At 42.2% G+C, this 23,087-nt stretch overlaps 1 long non-coding RNA gene across 2 annotated transcripts; it reads right to left on the reverse strand.

The window, feature by feature from the left end:
- Positions 1–5,498: 5,498 nt before the first annotated feature.
- Positions 5,499–6,070, reverse strand: LOC124286605. Of its 2 annotated transcripts, XR_006901077.1 has the most exons (5): positions 6,050–6,070; positions 5,868–5,919; positions 5,730–5,807; positions 5,614–5,667; positions 5,505–5,566 (listed from the first exon to the last, which is right to left on the reverse strand). It is a non-coding gene; the product is annotated as an uncharacterized LOC124286605 (long non-coding RNA). The 2 variants fall into 2 exon arrangements; XR_006901078.1 differs by lacking the exon at positions 5,614–5,667 and having other exon boundaries at positions 5,499–5,566.
- Positions 6,071–23,087: the final 17,017 nt, after the last annotated feature.

Below are 23,087 nucleotides of genomic sequence, written 5' to 3' on the forward strand. Positions count from 1 at the left end.
TCATTATTCCACGTCTTACTATTCCGTATCTTATTATTCCACATCTTACTCTTCCGTATCTCATTATTCCTCATCTTACTATGCCTTAACTCATTATTCCACGTCTTAATATTCCTCATATCTCTGTTCAGTTTTACAATAATGAGACTTCATCTGAATTACGCCAATCCAAGTACAGCTGGACTGAGCATCACAGTGTCGAGCCCGGCTCTAAAGGACTGCGTTAATACGGACACCACATCTAAGGATATGTACAATGGACACTCGACATTGATATTATCCGTCGACAAACTTGACATCCTTTTATTCAAGTCCCAAACCCAAACCAATTTCAAAACGCTGTTATAAAAACCAGACCTTAAATCTGGTATGTGCTAAAGCTGGGTATGACATTCCCAGGTTGACATTAGCCTTGTGTATATACGGCTCAATAACACTGCGATGGCGTGAACTATACACGGCTGAGATCAATACGACAATGTGTCGCTGGGGCGTGGGCTGTGCTATATACTACACATGACAGCCCTTCATACTGTGTGTTGACACAGAGGTGTGTGTAGTCTCAACACCCAGGTACACAGTGTTCTGGCATGTGAGCCCAAACAGGTATGATTGACCACGTTTACAACTAGTCAAGGATCAGATTGTAAGTAAGAAGAAAATGTAAGTTTGAAATATGCGTGAGGAGGAATGCGTCCAAAACTATTGCACGTATCGTGTGTGTGTGTGCGTGCGCGTGTGCGCGTGCGTGCGTGTGTCTCTCTATGTGTGTATGTATGTGTGTTTGTCTTTCTGTCTGTCTCTTTCTCTCTCCCTCTGTGGCTCTCTTTGAGAGTTTGTGTTTGTCTGTGTGTGAGTATGTCTCTTTTTCTCTGTCTGTGTCTCTCTTGTGAGTTTGTGTTTGTTTGTCTGTCTGTCTGTGTGTGTATGTGTGTATGTCTCTCTTTCTCTGTCTTTGTCTCTGTGTGTGTGTCTGTTTGTGTCCTCTTCATAACGATAGCTGTATTGTACTAGCTCACTGAAATTCCATGCTGCAGTTAAAAAATAACACCCCACTCAGACAGAGTGTTCTGGCCGAGAACCGACCCCTTAATACCAAGCGCCAGACACAGTAACAACAAGTACCTTACTGTAACGTTTATTTTGCGTAATGCACACATCGGAACAACGACCTTCCGCTGTCAGGGAAGACGTTCTCTCAGCTTGACCACCGAGGTGGTCTTGTCGTCCATAACACCGTATAGAGACCTTCAAGGTCACGGCTTGGGAAACCAAGGATGAAAATCATGTCGAATCTGGTATTCGACTCAAGATATCGGTTTTTGTTAAAATAACATGTGAAGAGGCATTAGACACAATTACCCAGATGGGAATGTAACCAACCAATCCCCAAATCTCCCATACCACTCATGGGGCATCGCGGGCTCCGCGTCTCCAGAATCTCGATTATTTACAGACCGCCACCATATAGTTGGAATATTACTGAGTGCGGAGTAAAACTAAACTCACTCACTCACTCACTCTCCAGAATGTTTGGAACCTAAAGGTCTTAAAGGAGAATACGAACGAAAACAAAACTTTTGATATATTGTAAAGGATATTCTAAAAGTCACCTTCCGTGATTAAAAGTGAACAAAAAGTTTGTAAAATAGCAATAAAAACACAAAAAACGTACTCGTATTTCCGCCTATTAGGGAAAATAGCGAGTCTGGTGCCGACGTGCGTAACTGGACAAAATGGAAAACAATGACAGCAACAAGTACTTCATGATTTGCCGTTGTATTCGGCAATGTTTCAGGTAGACTGCAGCATTTAGGGCTCCAAACCGAACAGATCGTTATAGCGAAACATGTTCAAGCTTATGTGAAATCTCTCACTGATTTTGATAATATATATCTCATGGGTACCAGTCGAACTGCCCCAGCTACAAAATGCCCCAGCAAACTTGGTCATTCATTTTAATTTGGTCAAATGTGGTGGTGGTGGTGGTGGAATTGGGTTTTACGTCGTGCTTGAGAATATTTCGCTCATATGACGACGTGCATGCGTGTGTATGTGTATGTGCGGCTGCTTGTACTAGCCCAGACTTAAGCTGGTTTTATAGTGCTAGCCAACTGAGATACCATGCCGCAGTGAAGCATGAATACCCCACTCAGACACATTGTACTCCGAGCCGACCCATTAATGCCGAGCGCCAGGCAGGGACCAACAAGTACCATATTTTAACGTCTTTTGGTATGACGCGGTCGGGGATCGAACCCGCGACCTTCCGCACTCCCGGGCGGGCGCTCTAACCACTACACCACGGAGGCGGTCTGGTCAAATGTATTTAAATTTGATTAAATATAAGCTGTAAATGCATAGTTTTTGTCAACTTCGATATTAGGTTCTTCATATAACAGTTATTAGGAAGAAATATTTCTGATAAAGGTTCCATTAGTAAACTCATAACTATGTATATACTTTTATATAAAAAAACATAATATCAAAGTTGACAAAACTATGCATTTATGGCCTATATTTAATCCTTTTAAATAAATTGGGTGCATTTGGACTACCCCCTGGGGCAATTTGAACAAAACTCCGGGGCAATTTTACTAAATTTGCTGGGGAAATCTGTAGCGGGGGCAATTCGACTGGCAATCGTACTTTTATCTTATGTTAAAAATACCACTGACAGTAAGTTGTAACAGGAAATGATGGAGTATAAATGAATCTCGTGGGTACTTCTTCCTTCTTCAGTCTAGCATTTGGATTTTCATACCCCATGTGTGCATGTCTCTTTCATATGCGTCCGACTCCGAATGATCGGAACATTTCTCCTGCCTAAATCTGTCTCTTTACCTGGAAAACGGAAGAAATGGTGTCTCTTTCCATTGTTCGATGATTCCGTGCACCCCCAGGCAACGGAATACACCATCGTACCATTTACAAAACGACAGTAACAACACGATTTATTACCGTAGCGCTTGTTCTTTGGCAATATGGCGGACGCTTGTCACATATGACGTCACGAGCGGAAAGGTCACGTGAGTTCCAGCGGAATATGCATAAAGGCCGAAGCTCAGATAACAGAAACTGTTTTCGCGATAAAAACATAATAAACCATGACTTTATCTTTCATCCAGCAAATTATTGCAGTTGCCTAGTATTCTCCTTTAAGGTCTCCGCTCCTCTTCACGCGCCACATTTTTGAATATTTACTTAGCTTGATCAAAAGTAGTTCTGATAATATCAACATATATTCATCTATATATATGGACATATTAATGTTGGTGAGGGGAGGTGGGGTAGCCCACTGGTTAAAACGTTTGCGCGTCACGCCGAAGGCCCGGGTTCGATTCCACACATGGGTACAATGCGTGAAGCCAATTTCTGGTGTCCCCCGACGTCATATTGCTGGAATATTGCTAAAAGCGGCGTAAAACTAAACTCACTCACTACTGTTGTGGAACGCTATGACCTTGGGTATAGTTTTTCTCGTGTCTTCTCTGAAGCGTGTACCATGTGTAACAGATAACATCCCGAGACAATGACACTACTATTAACGGGAATCTCACTGTGGGCGTTTCATAAAGCCGAACATAGATAGATTCTGTATCTAATGTGATTAGCTTCGCATGCGAACATAAACACGTAAGTATGTGACGTCAGCAGTATCTGTGCACAAGTCAGCTATTGCGTTCCAGCTTCCGAGTGTCACCGCTAGCGTTCCATGTTACATAATTCTCTCAGCGTGCCGGCGTCAGAGCCGAAACCCTAGACGACCCCGTTGAATCTTGTTGACTAATGTATAACCTAAGTTAATTAACCTTGGTTTTACAGCATATGTAAACGCATTCACGACATAATCGGTAGACCAAAGAAGGCCGAACTCACTGGCCCCTGGGGTGCGGTACTCGTATCAACAGCCTCAAAGTGAAGTCACTTGGTGATGCCATTAATAGAAGCATTTGATATACAAGATTAAGTAGGCATTGCTATTATATAAGTATCCTGATATATGTCAGGAAAATGTAGTTGTTAATTTCAGTAAAATGAATAGGCACCTGTTTACGTTAGTAGAGAAAATATACGGGATGGATGATAGAGGTGAGGTGAGGTGAGGTGAGGTGGGGTGAGGTGAGGTGGGGTGGGGTGGGGTGGGGTGGGGAGGTGGGGTGAGGTGAGGTGAGGTGAGGTGGTGAAATTGGGTTTGACGTCGTACTTGAGAATATTTCGCTCATATGACGACGTGCATGCGTGTGTATGTGTATGTGCGGCTGCTTGTACTAGCCCAGACTTAAGCTGGTTTTATAGTGCTAGCCCACTGAGATACCATGCCACAGTGAAGCATGAATACCCCACTCAGACACATTATACTGACTCGAGCAGACTTGTCCTTGTTGTACCCATTAATACCGAGCGCCAGGCAGGGACCAACAAGTACCATATTTAATTTTATTTTGGTATGACGCGGTCGGGGATCGAACCCGCGACCTTCCGCTCTCCGGGCGGGCGCTCTAACACTACACCACGGAGGCGGTCGATGGATGATAGGAGGATGGATGGATGGATGAGTGGATGGTGGATGGATGGATGAGTGGATGGATGGAGGAGTGAATGGATGGGTGATGGATGTAGGTAGGTAGGTAGGTCTTTTATGTTTTAATACTTCAGAATAGAAATCTAATACAATAGCATCTTTTTCAGGCAATGAAGCACAAGTTAACTACTCATGGTTGTGTGTTATGCTATACACATGACACTATTTATTTTGTCTCCAGGCACCCATTTTGTATCATATCGTATCTTCTTTGTATACTAGTATATGTTTTATTTCTGGTACTGCCCCGAGTTGCCAATATTGTAAGGATACCTTGCTTGGCAACTATATAAGGATACCTTGCTTGACAACGGTATAAGGATACCCTGCTTGACAACGGTGTAAGGATACCCTGCTTGACAACGGTATAAGGATACCTTGCTTGACAACGATATAAGGATACCTTGCTTGAAAACGGTATAAGGATACCTTGCTTGACAACGGTGTAAGGATACCTTGCTTGACAACGATATAAGGATACCTTGCTTGACAACGGTGTAAGGATACCTTGCTTGACAACGGTGTAAGGATACCTTGTTTGGCAAGGGGTACGAGGATGCCTTGATTAACAATGGTATAAAGATACCTTGCTTGACAACGGTGTAAGGATATAACTTGCTTGACAACGGTATAAGGATACCTTGCTTGACAACGGTATAAGGATACCTTGCTTGACAACGGTGTAAGGATGCCTTGCTTGAAAACGATATAAGGATACCTTGCTTGACAAAGATATAGGTGTACCTTGCTTGACAACGGTGTAAGGATACCTTGCTTGGCAACGATATAAGGATACCTTGCTTGACAACGGTGTAAGGATACCTTGCTTGAAAACGGTGTAAGGATACCTTGTTTGGCAAGGGGTACGAGGATGCCTTGATTAACAATGGTATAAGGATACCCTGCTTGACAACGGTGTAAGGATATACCTTGCTTGACAACGATATAAGGATACCTTGCTTGACAACGGTGTAAGGATGCCTTGCTTGAAAACGATATAAGGATACCTTGCTTGACAAAGATATAACCTTGCTTGACAACGGTGTAAGGATACCTTGCTTGACAACGGTGTTTAAGGATACCTTGTGTGACAAACGAGGATGCCTTGATTAACAATGGTATAAGGATACCTTGCTTGACAAACCTTGCTTGGCAACGATATAAGGATACCTTGCTTGACAACGGTGTAAGGATACCTTGCTTGACAACGGTGTAAGGATACCTTGTTTGGCCTTGCCTTGACGGTATAAGGATACCTTGTTTGACAACGGTGTAAGGTTACCTTGCTTGACAACGGTGTAAGGATACCTTGCTTGACAACGGTGTTAGAATACCTTTGCTTGACAACGGTATAGGATACCTTGCTTGACAACGGTATAAGGATACCTTGCTTGACAACGGTATAAGGATACCTTGCATTACAACGGTGTTAGAATACCTTGCTTGAAAACGATATAGGGATACCTTGCTTGACAACGGTGTAAGGATACCTTGCTTGACAACGATATAAGGATACCTTGCTTTGACAACGATATAAGGATACCGGTGTAAGGTTACCTTGACAACGGTATAAGGATACCTAGCTTGACAACGGTGTAAGGTTACCTTGGTTTGACAACGGTATAAGGACACCTTGCTTGACAACGGTATAAGGATACCTTGCTTGACAGCGGTGTAAGGATACCTTGTTTGGCAAGGGTGCGAAGATGCCTTGATTGACAATAATATACGGGTCTATACCGACACGTTGCATCCTAATACATTAAAGACGTTGTTATCCATAAAAGAACAGACCTTTACTGTGCCTGTTGTCACTCACATTAATGATCCAGCGAGGGACGGAGCAGTTAAGCGTTGTGTAATTGGAGCTACGACGTCATGCACAGCATATTCGGCTCTATTAGGTGTGTTTCTACATGAGGAGAGAGATGTCGTAAATCCACCACGCAACATTACCTCATTATCTCGGGTAAAGGGGGCAATCTCAACATTATAACATACCAACCTTCGGTAATTGTCAGCTGCGCTCCTCAGGGAGCTGAGAATAACATTTGATTGTACGCTGATCTACTGTTGTTCAAATGTTTATCGAATTGATGAGAACAAGTGATAAGAATACACTCTTAAGACTTTGTAAGACTCTTTCTTTATAAAGTGTTTGTACTTCGATCGAAACAAAAAATCTGTGAACACAAAATCATATCTATTGATGTAATAGATCTATGTTCTAAGTATGGCGCATATACATATTTTTGTCTAATTGTTTTACACATGTTGTACTGTTGGTCTCATGGCCATCTAAACGTAATTAAACGCGATAATGATCTACTGTTGTTGTTGTCGTCGTTTTACATATTTAGATAAAATGCAGCAGAGAGAGGTTGAGTGGTCCAGGCACGGTCAGGCTAGTTAGGCCAACCATTAGGTCAGGGTCTTTTATTATCGGTTTTATTATTATCATTATTATTTTAGACACGCTTTTTAAAACTTAAATCGCCCAATTCTTGACCAATTGTTTGTTATCTATTGTCAGTGAGTGAGTGAGTTTTACGCCGCTTTTAGCAATATTCCAACAATATCACGGCTGGGGACCAGAAATGGGCTTCACACATTTTGCCCATGTGGGGAATCGAACCCGGTCTTCGGAGTGATGAGTGAACGCTTTAACCACAAGGCTACACCACCGCCCCTCTATTGTCAGAGTCATCATTATTTCATCTTGATCATTTTGGCCTTTAACATCGCGACTGGGCCAGACAAACCAATGATTGATATCATGAGCGCGTTTCACGTCATCGGAGTAGATAACACGTCATGACCCTAGTCACCGGACCTGACCACTGGATCCATTCAGCACCTTAACCACAGACCTTGGCTTCAGTGGACATGTTAAACCGGAATCCACAGAACTTAATCCGGCAAACATAATCAACAATGATCTCAAATGATGGCACAGAATTTGAGACGTGCCCCGTGCAAAGAAGCCTTTGTGACGCAGGAAGGGGGAGTGACAGTAGAGAATGGCGACCTGATGATGTCACACGCGTTCTAGGGTACATCAACAACTACGTTATACAAAGAAGGCAGGGTTGTGTGACCATGAATACATGGGAGAGAGTCATAGATGTTCATGGTTTACGAGGGTGGGAAAGATGCGTTTCCCCGTTATACCAGGGGGCAAGGATGCGTTTCCCTGTTATACAAGGGGCAAGGATGCGTTTACCCATTATACAAGGGGGCAAGGATGCGTTCCCCCGTTATACCAGGGGACAAGGATGCGTTTCCCCGTTATACAAGGGGCAAGGATGCGTTCCCCCGTTATACAAGGGGCAAGGATGCGTTCCCCCGTTATACAAGGGGCAATGATGCGTTCCCCCGTTATACAAGGGGCAAGGATGCGTTTCCCCGTTATACAAGGGGCAAGGATGCGTTCCCCCGTTATACAAGGGGCAAGGATGCGTTCCCCGTTATACAAGGGGGCAAGGATGCGTTCCCCGTTATACAAGGGCAATGATGCGTTTCCCCGTTATACAAGGGGCAAGGATGCGTTCCCCGTTATACAAGGGCAAGGGGCGTAATACAAGGGGCAAGGATGCGTTTCCCCGTTATACAAGGATGCGAGCAAGGATGCGTTCCCCGTAATACAAGGGGGAAAAGGATGCGTTCCCCCGTTATACAAAGGGCAAGGATGCGTTCCCCCGTTATACAAGGGGCAAGGATGCGTTTCCCCGTTATACAAGGGGGCAAGGATGCGTTCCCCCGTTATACAAGAGGCAAGGATGCGTCCCCTTGTTATACAAGGAGGCAAGGATGCGTTCCCCCGTTATACAAGAAGGCAAGGATGCATCGGTCCTGATTGCAGTAATAGCCCGTCTGATGTTCTTACTGTATTTGTTAGACGATAGGTCACTGAGCGCCAGACTGACTACAACACAGTGTTCTGTATTTAGATTGACGTCGTTTAGATACCCTTTCAAACGGAAAAAGAAAAACGTTTGCTCTAAAACAATTTCATGAATAATTCACTATTATTCATAATAGAGTTAAATCTAGGTACTGTTTGAATATAAAATTGAAAACTGCATCGTCACAAACTTGTGTGTCCTTTGGAAAACGAGGAAAAGACTGTGCAGGAAAATGCAGTATAACCGAAACAGTATAAAGTATGTGTTCCTTAAACCATATTGATATCACTCACTTAAATATGCATTAACGACAGCTGGCTTCCCGATACCTGCTGAATTTGCATAATGTGTAAACCGGTCCTATCAACACTACGTGCATTCGATTATTGAATAACAACAACTTTTGGAAACCAGGGACGACTTGATTCAGCCAGAATCTCACAACTGAGAAGATAACATTTCTTGACAAACTGCCATTGTACCTTTTCTATACAATGGACGCAAAACGAGAAAGTTCAAAATAATTTGTAAAAAACATCAGAGACGCAAAATCCTTCTCAATGCTGCAATGTGATTTAAAATATTGGTATGGGCAAAGTAATTGCCTGGTGCATATCGGAATGTGTATATAATATCAATACCAAATTAACTATAATCCTTAAACAAAATGTGTTCATAATCCAAACAGTAAGCTGCCGATGACGTCACTTGTACACTTATACCAGAGTTCTACACACCAGGGATTCAGCATCCGTGCAGCTTGGTTCAGTCGAAGCCTGACGTAAGTGAGTTTTTAACATATGCTAACATTGGTCAGTCAAGATTAACTAAGGTTATACCTTGAGTGAGTGAGTGAGTTTAGTTTTACGCCGCACTCAGCAATATTCCAGCTATATGGCGGCGGTCTGTAAATAATCGAGTCTGGACCAGACAAATGCTGCAGTCTACCTGAAACATTGCCGAATACAATGGCAAATCATGAAGTACTTGTTGCTTTCATTGTTTTCCATTTTGTCCAGTTACGCACGTCGGCACCAGACTCGCTATTTTCCCTAATAGGCGGAAATACGAGTACGTTTTTTGTGTTTTTATTGCTATTTTACAAACTTTTTGTTCACTTTTAATCACGGAAGGTGACTTTTAGAATATCCTTTACAATATATCAAAAGTTTTGTTTTCGTTCGTATTCTCCTTTAAGACCTTTAGGTTCCAAACATTTGCCGATGAAGTCAGATGATTTCTGAGGTATCTTCCCGGAGATTCTGGATAGTGAGTGAGTTTAGTTTTACTCCGCACTCAGTAATATTCCAACTATATGGTGGCGGTCTGTAAATAATCTAGTCTGGACCAGACAATCCAGTGATCAACAGGATGAGCATCGATCTGCGCAATTGGGAACCGATGACATGTGTCAACCAAATCAGCGAGCCTGACCACTGGATCCCGATAGTCGCCTCTTACGACAAGCATGGGTTACTGAAAATCAATTCTAGCCCGGACCTTCAGGGGTCAGGTTATACCTTGGTCAACACGTGGTCACCAGGTCGACGAGGATTTATTTATTTTTTTTTTAAATCAGTAGCATGCTGTGAACATATGTAACGAAATGTTGTTGGGAAGAGATTGTGTCAGTGTGACTTCGGAATTATTAAATCACTATCGATGGTGGTACGGGAGCATGTACATATATTATTATTACGAAAATATAAATAGTGTGGCTTCATTTCAATTTAAAAGGAATTATTTGTTGTTCTGAAAATTATATATATTCACAGACTATGCATTAGTGTAGGAATCGACGAGCGAACGCTTTAACCACTCGGCTACCCCACCGCTCCACAAAACACAATGCTGTTGTTACATTGGGAGCTACGTTGTCACATTTAGTTCCCACTTTACAATGCACAGTTGCAGTTTAGGAAGACAGTTTAGTGAATCATGGAAACAATTCTAGTACACATGAGGTTCAGATCAGATTAGAACAGTTATAGCAATACAAGTCTGTTATACAGACCCTGAACCAAACACACCCAATACAGTCCATGCAAGTCTAGAATTCTTCGCAAGTCTACAACAGTTCCGTAAAAGTAACGGGGCTTCTTTCAACTTTCTTGTGTGAATATGAGCCGTTTGTCTGTAAGGTATGCTCATTTCAGAGACTAGATGTTATCTAATCTAGGCGCTTTATATTCCAAAGAATGAATAAGCGGGTGTGGTTTTAAGCAGCTTTGACCACAATGTCAGTAATAGTCTGACAGTTCATGAAACATATTATTTTCCCTTCCACCAATAACGTACTACAGTGCTAAATGAAATAAATACTAGTCCTTAATTAAACAAATCTGTACTTTCCACAGATTCAAAATTCCGAATCTTTCATCACTTCAATTTAAAATGTTGTTTGTGTCCATCAAAATTCTAAACTTTTTTAAACGAATTATTAGTCTGTTACCCTTGTACCATGTACGCCTAATGTTGGAGAAAAATCCAAAGTGATGCAGCTCTTTGACGTCCACGAGTCCGGGGATGGTGGGACAAACCTGGAGATATAATTAGAACGAATCTGGGGTTCGAATCCACGATCAGAGGTTTGTGAGCGCACAAGGGACGCAACTCTACACAGCGAATTACGACGCCTTAAACGGCGTGGCTTCTCGTGCCCCTGTACCGTGGTGACATATGCTGTTGATGAAACGATGCTAATTTTATGGGTTCTTCATGAAAACATGGGTTCTTCACCATCCTATGCTAGAGTGAGGCGGTAGAGTGTAAATAAATCTACTCAGTAAAGGTTTTTGAACAAATTTAGAAACCAGTTAACTGTATATATTCCTCAAATGTTTTCTTTGAACAAGCTGCATTTTCAATTATCTCGGAGTGTAGGGCGAGTGCAGTTTTCTCAAAAACGTGTCATGGGTTAATTTATGAAAGAAGAACGTCGGTTTAATCAAAACTAGCTAATAAGGTATATACATGTACTTGAAAATTAGGTTTCACCTCTCTCAAAACGTCTCTATACTGAAAACTGTCGCCGACACACTACAAACGTGAGGTCCGAGAAACTACTATGATACCCGTATATACATCCTCGATAATCTCCAGGGTATACGTTAACGATAATCTCGTAACGTATACCCTGGAGATTATCGAGGATGCCGTATATAATACTTCCTCATGTTTTATCCACCATCAAACATTGGTGTATTCTTTCTTTATAGGGGCGGTTGGGTAGCTTTGTGGTTAAAGCGTTTGCTCGTCACGCAAAAGATCCGGGTTCGATTCCCCACATGGGTACAATGTGTGAAGCCCATTTCTGGTGTCCCCCGCTGATATTGCTGGAATATTGCTAAAAGCAGCGTAAAACAAAGCCAACACACTTGCTTTATATTGACCCCGACAACTAAGGTTTGACCCATGGGGCGAACCTGGGATTCGAACCCATTGGTTTCGGTTACTATTAGAACCCGCTCATAATCACTGTAAACAATAATATTGAGACATGAAGGTTGATTGTGTTGAGGCTGGGATGCACGTCTTTACATTTACGTCTTCTACGACAAACCCGTCCCAGATGACCTACTGACCTTGGTTCAAGGCTTACATTTCACACAGTGTAACCAACCGTGGGAATACAATGACGTCTTATTGCTGTTTTATGTCCTATAGCAAGTATCAGCCAAGAAGGCTATATTTACCATCAAAGTGAGTGCATCTTTGACGTCAGAGTTTCTCGCACAGATAAATATTTCCTTTCGTGCCATCTCAACCATAAACTTGAAGTAGCCCTTAGCGCACTCAAACTGCTGTGAAACACTATCGGATACGTCAGGTACATATTTTCGTCCGATTTGAAAGAAAACATTAAATACCTCAGATTGGAATCCTGGAAAGAACATTGTCGCGTTATTTGAACCACATAAAAACTGACCGAATTGAGCAATTCGCGACAACGTGACAATGTCGTCTCTAGGATTTTATACCTTAGGGATTACGTCTCAACATCTCAATTCCTGAGTTTGCCCGGAGAGCAGAATGTCGGTAGTTCGATCCCGCAAAGAGTCATAGCAAAGACGATAAAATATGGTACTTGCTGTTTCCCTGGCTGAGCTAGGCATTAGTGGGATAAAACAAGGACTGTTGTGATCGGAGTTAGTGTACTGTATGTGTGGGTTAGTCATGTCAAAATGCGGCATGGTGTCTTATTGGGCTAACGCTATGAAACCGGCCTTAGAGTGGAATGATCCAATCGCGCACGTACACACACACACACACACACACACACGCACGCACGCACACACACACCACGCACGCACGCACGCACGCACGCCCTCTGGGTACATTTTCCTAGGGCAGATCTTGTTAATCTGGTTTAATGAATTCATCGGTTTCACATAGACTTGGAACGTTGCCGCCATGTTTGCTTTTTCCTGAATGTAGTGAGTGAGTTTAGTTTTACGCCGCTTTTAGCAATATTCCAGCAATTTTCTTGAATATAGACTTTTACCTGATTGTGATAGTCATTTTCGCTAATCACGTTCATCATATCCAAGTCCGATGGATCGATGCTCATGATGTCAATCACTGAATTGTTTGGTCCAGATTTGATTATTTTTCTGAACGCCTTCATGTAGCCGGAATATTGTTGCGAAGCGCGTTGAGCACTTACACACACACGCAAGCGCACGCACGCACGCACGTACACACAAGCACGCACACATAGGCATGCACGTCACTATATTAGTGTAATAATCTTGAAAGAGACATTAATCACTATTTCAAATCGTAAGATATTTTCACCTGCAAACAAACAAACCACTTTTTAACTCACAACTGCTCTGTTCATTCAGGGCAATTTGACAATGGCAACATTCCTGTTATTAAGCCCAGAAAAACGCAACACGTCCGTTTCAGATATGTCACGTCGAGTCCTTTATATCCCTAGCTAATACGCGCTAACGCTGAGGCCTTCTCCCATTACGTCGAAAGTTAAGCCCTCATTTGTGAGGTGTTATCCAAAATGGTGGCTTTTTATAGGTATCTTTCAAAGGCCGTATTAGCGTAGATCATACGCATAAAGCAATGTAAATATACCAGACAGGCCGATAGTTATTTGAGTGTCACCTAAATATGTGCAAAAATGTAATTGATATAATATTTTATAATGATGAAACGTGACGGGACTGACAACAGTCGAACTATGATCTCATGGGCTCGAAGACAGATCCCTGTTACATACAGCAATATTCCAATAACACAATGCACATGTAAAATGTTATGACCAGACAATCCAGTGATTGATAAATACGAGCAACGATGACACAACTATCAACCACATCTGGGAGCCTGGTAGACTGGCATCTAGTCTCTGAAATGAACATATTTTACACACAGAATATGGTTTGTAAATTATGTTCATAAAATATAATAAAAAAGGAGCCCAGAGACTTTCTTTAATTTCAAATGGAACTGTGGTAATCTAGACTTGCCACACGTTTTAGACTTGCATTGGCTATATTGAATATGTCTGTTTCAGGGTCTATATGACAGACTAGGGGCCTGGCTACCTGCAGCCTCGTTCCCGGGGTCTGTTGCGCCTGCGCTAACGCTCTGACACAGTGTCGGAGCGTTAGCGCAGGCGCAGCAGACCCCGGGAACCAGGCTGGGCTACCTGTTGTCCGTCATACAGACGCAGAAACAAATATACCCAATACAGCCCGTGGGGGTTGATGGATAGAGTTCATAGGTCTGTCACATACCAACGGCAGTGAATGAATCAAATATGATTGTTGGTCCACACTATACCTGTAGCCTGCAGCAGTGAAGACACTGGAAATGTTGAACGTAACCGAACTCTTTCCTTGCATACACGATAAAGAAATGTAATCGAACATATTATGTTCAAAACTATACATTGAAATATATTCCATTCAGAAAAAAATTTGCAAACGAATGCGCTCGTTCATACTAATTGTCAGTTTTGGTATATGCATGACAGTGAAAGGTCACGTGTATGTGTTCCCTGTTTAGAATGGGTTGCAATAGGTGCAATGAGTGAGTAAGGTTTTACGCCGCTTTTAGCAATATTCCAACAATATCACGGCGGGGACACCAGAAATGGGCTTCACACATTGTATCCATGTGGGGAATCGAACCTGGGTCTTCAGCCTGACAAGTGGACGCTTTAACCACTAGGCTACCCAACCGCCCCGGTTACAACGGGTGACTAAAGTGAACGGTGGTCAGGCTCGCTGACTCGGTTGACGCATGTCATCATATGTCAGTGACGTAGATCGATACTTATAATGTCAGTCTTGGGACAATCAATTCAAATATAGATTATTGTCAGACCGCTGCCATATATCTGAAATAACGCTGACTGCGGCGAAAACAACAAACAAATTAAAAATAATGAATCAATCACTGGATTGTCTGGTCAAGACTCGATTATTTATAGCCCGTCATTACATAGCTGGAACCCTGCAGAGTGCGACGTTACAAAACAAGTAAGTTAACATGTGCATGCATGTACTATAAGAAAGTAATTATGATCAGATCATTTGCAGCACGCGAACCACAAAGAACTAATATCATACGAAGGCAGATCCCTGACTAAGCACAATTTTATTAAGCATGTGCTTCTGATAGATAATAAGACGTCCATAATTAAGATTACCTTCAGCAGATGTACATTACTATCAGGTTTCTACAAGTCGTCTTTGTAAATAGGAAATCCCCATGAACTCTCATCAGTACATAGGACTCGCCGTGTCGCTGATGAGAGCCATGACCCTGCTGAGAGTTTACATGTATGACCACATTGCATGTAATCAGAAGCTTAGCAGTAACTTGATAACAGCAAACTCCTCACAGCGCACCTAAACGATAACGCTGTGAGACACGTGGGTTTCCTCGGCCCACCATTACAATCATTACACGGTGTGTGGTTACACAAACATGATGAAGGAAGGGTTATGGACGCGCGGGTGGAGATACACTGTCGTCAAACGTGGCGCATGCTGGTTACCCCGAGACGATAATGACCCTGGATCACTAACTTTCATTATCCATGCTCCAGCCATTAACTGACGGTAACGTCAACACCAATTAGAACTGACGTACATAGCGGCATCTCAAGGACGTCATGTGCGGCCAGGTTTGCTATGGTAAACATGTTTTGGATTTAGCTAAAACTGAGGGTTTCAGGTTTTTAGCAGTATCAGTGCCATATAGGAAATTTCTACTTACATCGAAATCGAACTTGGGTTTTCAGGTGAACGCTTTCACAACTAGGCTACCCTTCTTAGAAGACGAACATCGTCTGGATTTCGGATTAGATGTCTATAATGGTCTTCGAATGTCGTAAGAATCCATACTCTTAAAACAGGTAGGGGAAGCTGAACTTTCAATTTGGATAGAAAATATAAGCGTTTACAAACTTTTCAAAGACAGACATCTTATGAACGCACCACCATTTCTCTATTCCACCACCCCTAAACACAACGCATGCACGTGCACAACGCAGTAGCCCAATACACGTGCACGGGGTGTTATTCTTGATTTTGGCGGCTATCAAGATTTTGGTGGATAAATCACTGTAGTCCATTAATGTCTTGCATCACACAGTTAATAGTGTTTGTTTCTAGCCGGTGTTTTTGTTTGAAAATGAAAATCGTACACATGCAACTTTCACGTCATACACCATCATCATTCAAGAGCGATTACTGTACAAACAACTATGGTCATAAGGAAGTGCAAGTGGTGATGCACTCTCAAAACATTCATTATTATCATATCAACATTGATTGACTCCGATATATCTCCCAATGTTTTTCAATCGTAAATTTAAAATGAAGTTCCCTTACTTTTTTAAGAGTACATGTATACTTCAGTGATCTGTTTTGTTTTTGTTGTTGTTTAACGCCGCACTCAGCAGTATACCATGTATTGTCCACTTTTTACATGCATTGTTTACAATCATCTCAAAGAGCTTAAAACCGCAAAAATCTAAAAATGTTTCAAACCTTTATCTCACTATATTCCTCAAACGATATCAAATACACATCTTTAAACATTTAAACCTACAGCTATCTATTTTAAGAATGTTTAATTGGCAAGAACTGTGCGTTTAAACAGATGCTAGATATTGTTAACGGTATGTTTATGCGACTCTGCCATATTTATGGCGAATCTTAATCATCTGTTCCCCGTATAACCGACGAGGTTGGTACGCCGCCAACTCCATACACCAAAGTGCGGCGTCATTTGTCTTGTGAGCATAGAGCACTGAGATTACCAAAATAATATCTGTGGAGTAGACACGAACTGATCGTGCGATGTACACATTTAAACTCCTCACCAAGAATGATTACGTAAACGTATCGTTTCGGTAGGACCGGCTGCACAAAGCGACCTTAGTCTGTCTCACAGTCCTTAACCACATTATTTTCCCTAACGCCTAGCCGACCCGTGGTCAGACTCGCTGATTTGGTTGACACATGTCATCGGTTCCCAATTGTGCAGATCGATGCCCATGCTGTTGATCACTGGATTGCCTGGTCCAGACTCGATTATTTACAGACCGCCGCCATATAGCTGGAATATTGCTAAGTGCGGCGTAAAACTCACTCACTCACACACTCACTAATGCCCAGCCCTCCCTGCATGCTAAAGCCCTAAATGATGCAAGTCTAGATTTCCCCAGGTTCAGCTCAACTAACGGGTGCTCCTTTTCAATATAAATGGGTTTATTTATTACTATCAACATTATATATATTCAGGGACTAAGCGTTAGTCTAACAGCGACCTTAACATAGGCATATGATCGTCGATGAGATAAGCTCGCTTTGTAAAGTGAGGGTCAGGGGCCCTTTTCACAAAACGATCTTAGCGCTAAGGTGATCGAAACTTTAATACTTTAACATTGTGTAGTCGTAGCGCTAAGATCGCTTTGTGGAACGGGATCCTGAGCCTCGTTTAACATAGCGATCTTAGCGCTACGATCGTTGTAAGCCTGATTTAAAGTGCGAGAGTTACGATGGTTTTAGCACTAAGACATTTGTGTAACAGTGACTAGGCAGCCACGAACATTGGAGATGGTCGTATTTACATCCTGGTTAATTAGACTGGCTGTGGAAGGGTCGTCCTAGCTGCTGGTGCGCGAGCCTCATGCTGTTACAGCAGTTATAGCCCAGCGTGGAGAGCAGTAACTTCCAGTGTGGTCGCGATGCGTAATTTTCATGGATGAGTATACTAACTGCTGCTGCAGAAGGTTGTCGATAGCAGTGTGGTTGTTTTCCAGGAGTGAGTGAGTGGAGTGCAGGAGGTTAAGAGGGGTGGCATTGATGGTCGGGAGTTTGGAGTTGTTGTGTAGGGTAGGTGGGATGGTATGGGATATGGTACAAAATTAAGAAGTAAGTCATGGTAATTCAAGCAATTACTACATGTGAAATTAGAAACTATGTATAAGCCTACTTGACACGGATAAAGACATGTATAGATATGAAGCTTCAGAGACAAACTAGGAGGGTTAACTGAAGTACTAATACCACTTCAAAATATATGTAGCAGATAAACCAGGTGACCTTTTAACCATATGAAGTAAATAAACCATATGCCGTATAAACCAAATGTTCGTTTGAACAAGAAAGGCACTCTCTCTTTTCAGCAGTTGTAAAACTAGAAAATATGCTTTCTTTAAAGGTATCTTTGGAACGGAATTATACCTCAAACAATTAACAATTGCTTAGCGACAATCATTTCCGACACACACACCCCACCCACAGGCCCTCGTGTCTTTGCGAGGATTAATGATTAAAAAAATATTGTTTTTGAGATGACCCCCGACTCGAAAAGCTTCACAGTACAATACATCCTGACAAGGCCGGACACTTCGGTACACCCCTACCAACTGCTTTGCCGATAGCTACGCCGGGTGCATGCTTCGACCACACACCCGTTTTGTGCAGATATATCGTCAGCCATTTGTGTCAAGATCGTTTAGTTGAGAGTCAAAATCGGGTTTCAATCGACTTGCAGAAATAACAATAAAAATTGGTAGGTGTCACGAGTGCTCGATAGGCCAATCATCCATGATTATGATTCCATCCAATAAGTTTTAATCGATTGCATGCGATGGTAGCGTAGCGATCGGCAAAGCAGTCGGGTAGGGTGCACCGAAGTGTCTGGCCTTGTCATATCACATTATGCTGTGAAGCATTTCGAGTCGGGGGACATCTCAAATTTATTTATATATTTTATAAAATCTTAAATCCTCGCAAAGACACGAGGGCCTGTGCCCCCCCGCATTCAAACACACAGACACTAACACACATATGCTCTGACTCTCTCTCTCTCCATCACACACACGCTCGCGCACTCTTTCTCTCTCACACACACACACTCACGCACTCACTCACACGCGCACGCACGCACGCACACACACACACACACACACCTGATTTGCCGCTGATGTACCGTATAATGCAGCAAAAGTATGACCCTGTGAAGAATGTCTGCACGACTACACCAACACTACAAGTAATTAGTCGCCCATATTCCTGCAGCAGGTTGAGAAAACACCAGCTATAGATATCATGTCTTGTAATTCCACGCTTGTCAAAGCAATACCGACAACAGGCGAATGTATCCTTCGGAAACCCTCGGATAAGTTCGCCATCCCCGTGACACCCGATACGAGATAAAATGGTCCAATGCGGAGGTTCTGATCTCCAACATTGCTGAAACAGTGTTTATGGCCGTCTGTTTCCCAAGCATGTCATTATTGCACGGGTTGCATATTACATGCCATACAAACCAAAATAAACAGCGAAGATACATTATGGCTGTCAGTTCACAAAAGTCAAGGTCAAGGCAGTTAGTATCGAAAGCATATGATGTGTGTATCGGATGTCGGGTCTTGTTTTTGCGCGGACTGTACGATGTGACCTCAATCCGTACCCATCCCAAGGCTGAGGAATATTATGATCTAGAAACATTGACTTGGCACTTATGCGCTGGTGATATTCGTCGCCATTAGCAGCATATGGCATCAATATGTCTTATATTGTAAACACGTGGGGCGACATGACAGCACAAGCCAGCCATGTTTCACAAGGTCACCTCGACCGTGTAAGGTCGTGGCCTTTACCTCGTGGCATTCAAAGATCGATTTGGAATCAATGGTTTAAATATCGACACACCTTCTACACGCATAAACACACCATAACCATCTCATTAACCTATTAGGAAAATCCATTTCTGTGTTTCATCAACCAGCCACTGGGGTCACCTTCAAACAGCTCTCTTCAAATTGTTTTGTAAGGCTTTGTGGATGAAAAGGCATGTTTATAAAAAACAACAACCTAAAAACACCACTACACATTCCAGACATAATCTGTGGCATGTTCGAACTATTAAACTTCAAATTTACGACCTGCCATAAGCACGCGTGTTTTCCATAATTACATGTTATCAATAGTTATAACAGTTTATCGCCCGCATCCAGTAAACCTGTATAAAAGCAGAACCATCCTCCCCTCGTGTAATTAAATAGGCATAATGTGGATTAATGCTTAAACTGTGGGTGTTTGAAGCTAGGCCGTTCACCCATGACCGACAGGATGACCTGGGGAATCAAGCTCGACGTTGGCTAGTACATGGAACTTCTCCAGAAATATGTAAAAGCGGAATTAGGTAATATGTTAATCACACTTAGCAGTTTAAGATACCGACGTCTTCAAAGGTTTTTGGTAGTCCTACCAGCGCCCTCTGTCGGCAACATGATCAGTGATAAGTACATGCACATGTTCATCTTGTTAAGAGGAGTTTTCTTTAGCAATGAGAGAGATATGTTTTTGTTATGTAACCAGGAGGTTGCAGCTGAAAGACGACTTTGCAGAGTCTTCTCACTGCGGCTCAAGACGCAGTCTTGCCAAAGGAACCGCGGAAGACATTATATCACATACTACCCATCAGAAGTTTAGACTCACTTAAAGCACTCACTATATGTTATGTGTACACATATAGGGTTATATCGGAGATGAATTTCTCCACTAACTTAGGGGAACCACCTGCAAAGCTTATGCAGATGAATTGCAAGAGGATCATGCATCAAATTGCTGAAAAGCATCTACAAATATCGTGCATGTGAACAGCTGCATTTTGGTGTAAAGTTTTGTTAAGGATTCCCCAATTTTCACTCATGACAATAATCTTTTCAACGTTACAAATTTGGTTTTACAAAATATCAGTTCATGTGTAAACAGTACCTTTAAACATTATGGAATATTTTGCAAAATCTAGTTTAGAACAGTTGATGTAAGTGGCTATATTCACACTAGTGAGCCTAAAGTTTTGATGGGTAGTATGGAAGAAACTGACAATGTTTGATACCCTTAAGGACGTTATGTTACAGAAGGACTGAAATCTTAAGGTGATTAAATACTGACAAGACAATGTTGGATACGCATAAAGATATTATGTACAAAAAAGACTGAAATGTTAGAGACATTAAAAAGCTGACAATGTTGGATTCACTTAAGGACATAAGCAATGTTAAAGACGTCAGGAAGCACTGTTTCAGAATGATCTGGCAATATTAGAGAAGTCAGGAAGCATTGTTTAAGAATGATCTGACAATGTTAGAGACGTTAGGAAGCATTGTTTCAGAATGATCTGACAATGTTAGAGAAGGCTGGAAGTATTGTTTCAGAATGATCTGGTAAGAGAAGGCTGGAAGTATTGTTTCAGAATGATCTGACAATGTTAAAGACGCCGGGATGCACTGTTTCAGAATGATCTGACCATGTAAGAGACGGCTGGAAGTATTGTCTCAGAATGATCTGGCAATGGTAGAGAAGGCTGGAAGTATTGTTTCAGAATGATCTGACAATGTTAATGACGCCTGGATGCACTGTTTCAGAATGATCTGACCATGAAAGAGACGGCTGGAAGTATTGTTTCAGAATGATCTGGCAATGGTAGAGAAGGCTGGAAGTATTGTTTCAGAATGATCTGGCAATGTTAAAGACGCCTGGATGCACTGTTTCAGAATGATCTGACCATGTAAGAGACGGCTGGAAGTATTGTTTCAGAATGATCTGGCAATGGTAGAGAAGGCTGGAAGTATTGTTTCAGAATGATCTGACAATGTTAAAGACGCCGGGATGCACTGTTTCAGAATGATCTGACCATGTAAGAGACGGCTGGAAGTATTGTTTCAGAATGATCTGGCAATGTTAAAGACGCCTGGATGCACTGTTTCAGAATGATCTGACCATGTAAGAGACGTCAGGAAACATTGTTTCAGAATGGTCTGACCATGTTAGAGACGCCAGGATGCATTGTTTCAGAATGATCTGACAATGTTAAAGACGTCAGGGAGCATTGTTTCAGAATGGTCTCAGAATGTTAGAGACGCCAGGATGCATTGTTTCAGAATGGTCTGACCATGTTAGAGACGCGAGGATGCATTGTTTCAGAATGATCTGATCATTGTTTGAAGGATGCATTGTTTAAAGACGTCAGGATGCATTGTTTCAGAATGGTCTGACCATGTAAGAGACGGCTGGAAGTATTGTTTCAGAATGATCTGACAATGTTAGAGAAGGCTGGAAGTATTGTTTCAGAATGATCTGACAATGTTAATGACGCCTGGATGCATTGTTTCAGAATGATCTGACCATGAAAGAGACGGCTGGAAGTATTGTTTCAGAATGATCTGGCAATGTAAGAGACGGCTGGAAGTATTGTTTCAGAATGATCTGGCAATGTTAAAGACGCCTCAGGATGCACTGTTTCAGAATGATCTGACCATGTAAGAGACGGCTGGAAGTATTGTTTCAGAATGATCTGGCAATGGTAGAGAAGGATGGAAGTATTGTTTCAGAATGATCTGACAATGTTAAAGACGCCGGGATGCACTGTTTCAGAATGATCTGACCATGTAAGAGACGTCAGGAAACATTGTTTCAGAATGGTCTGACCATGTTAGAGACGCCAGGATGCATTGTTTCAGAATGATCTGACAATGTTAAAGACGTCAGGGAGCATTGTTTCAGAATGGTCTGACCATGTTAGAGACGCCAGGATGCATTGTTTCAGAATGGTCTGACCATGTTAGAGACGCGAGGATGCATTGTTTCAGAATGATCTGAAAATTTTAAAGACGTCAGGATGCATTGTTTCAGAATGGTCTGACCATGTTAGAGACCCCAGGATGCATTGATCTGACCATGTTAGAGACCGCTGGAAGCATTGTTTCAGAATGATTGACCATGTTAGAGACGTCAGGAAGCATTGTTTAAGAATGATCTGACCATGTTAGAAACGGCTAGAAGCATTGTTTCAGAATGATCTGACCATGTAAGAGACGGCTGGAAGCATTGTTTCAGAATGATCTGACCATGTTAGAGACGGCTGGAAGCATTGTTTCAGAATGATCTGACAATGTAAGAGACGTCAGGAAACATTGTTTCAGAATGGTCTGACAATGTTAGAGACGCCAGGATGCATTGTTTCAGAATGGTCTGACCATGTGAGAGACGCCAGGATGCATTGTTTCAGAATGGTCTGACAATGTTAGAGACGCCAGGATACAT

The sequence above is a fragment of the Haliotis rubra genome, unplaced genomic scaffold, assembly GCF_003918875.1.
Source record: "Haliotis rubra isolate DU_JTF1 unplaced genomic scaffold, ASM391887v1 Scf387, whole genome shotgun sequence".
Classification (NCBI taxonomy): Eukaryota; Metazoa; Mollusca; class Gastropoda; order Lepetellida; family Haliotidae; genus Haliotis; species Haliotis rubra.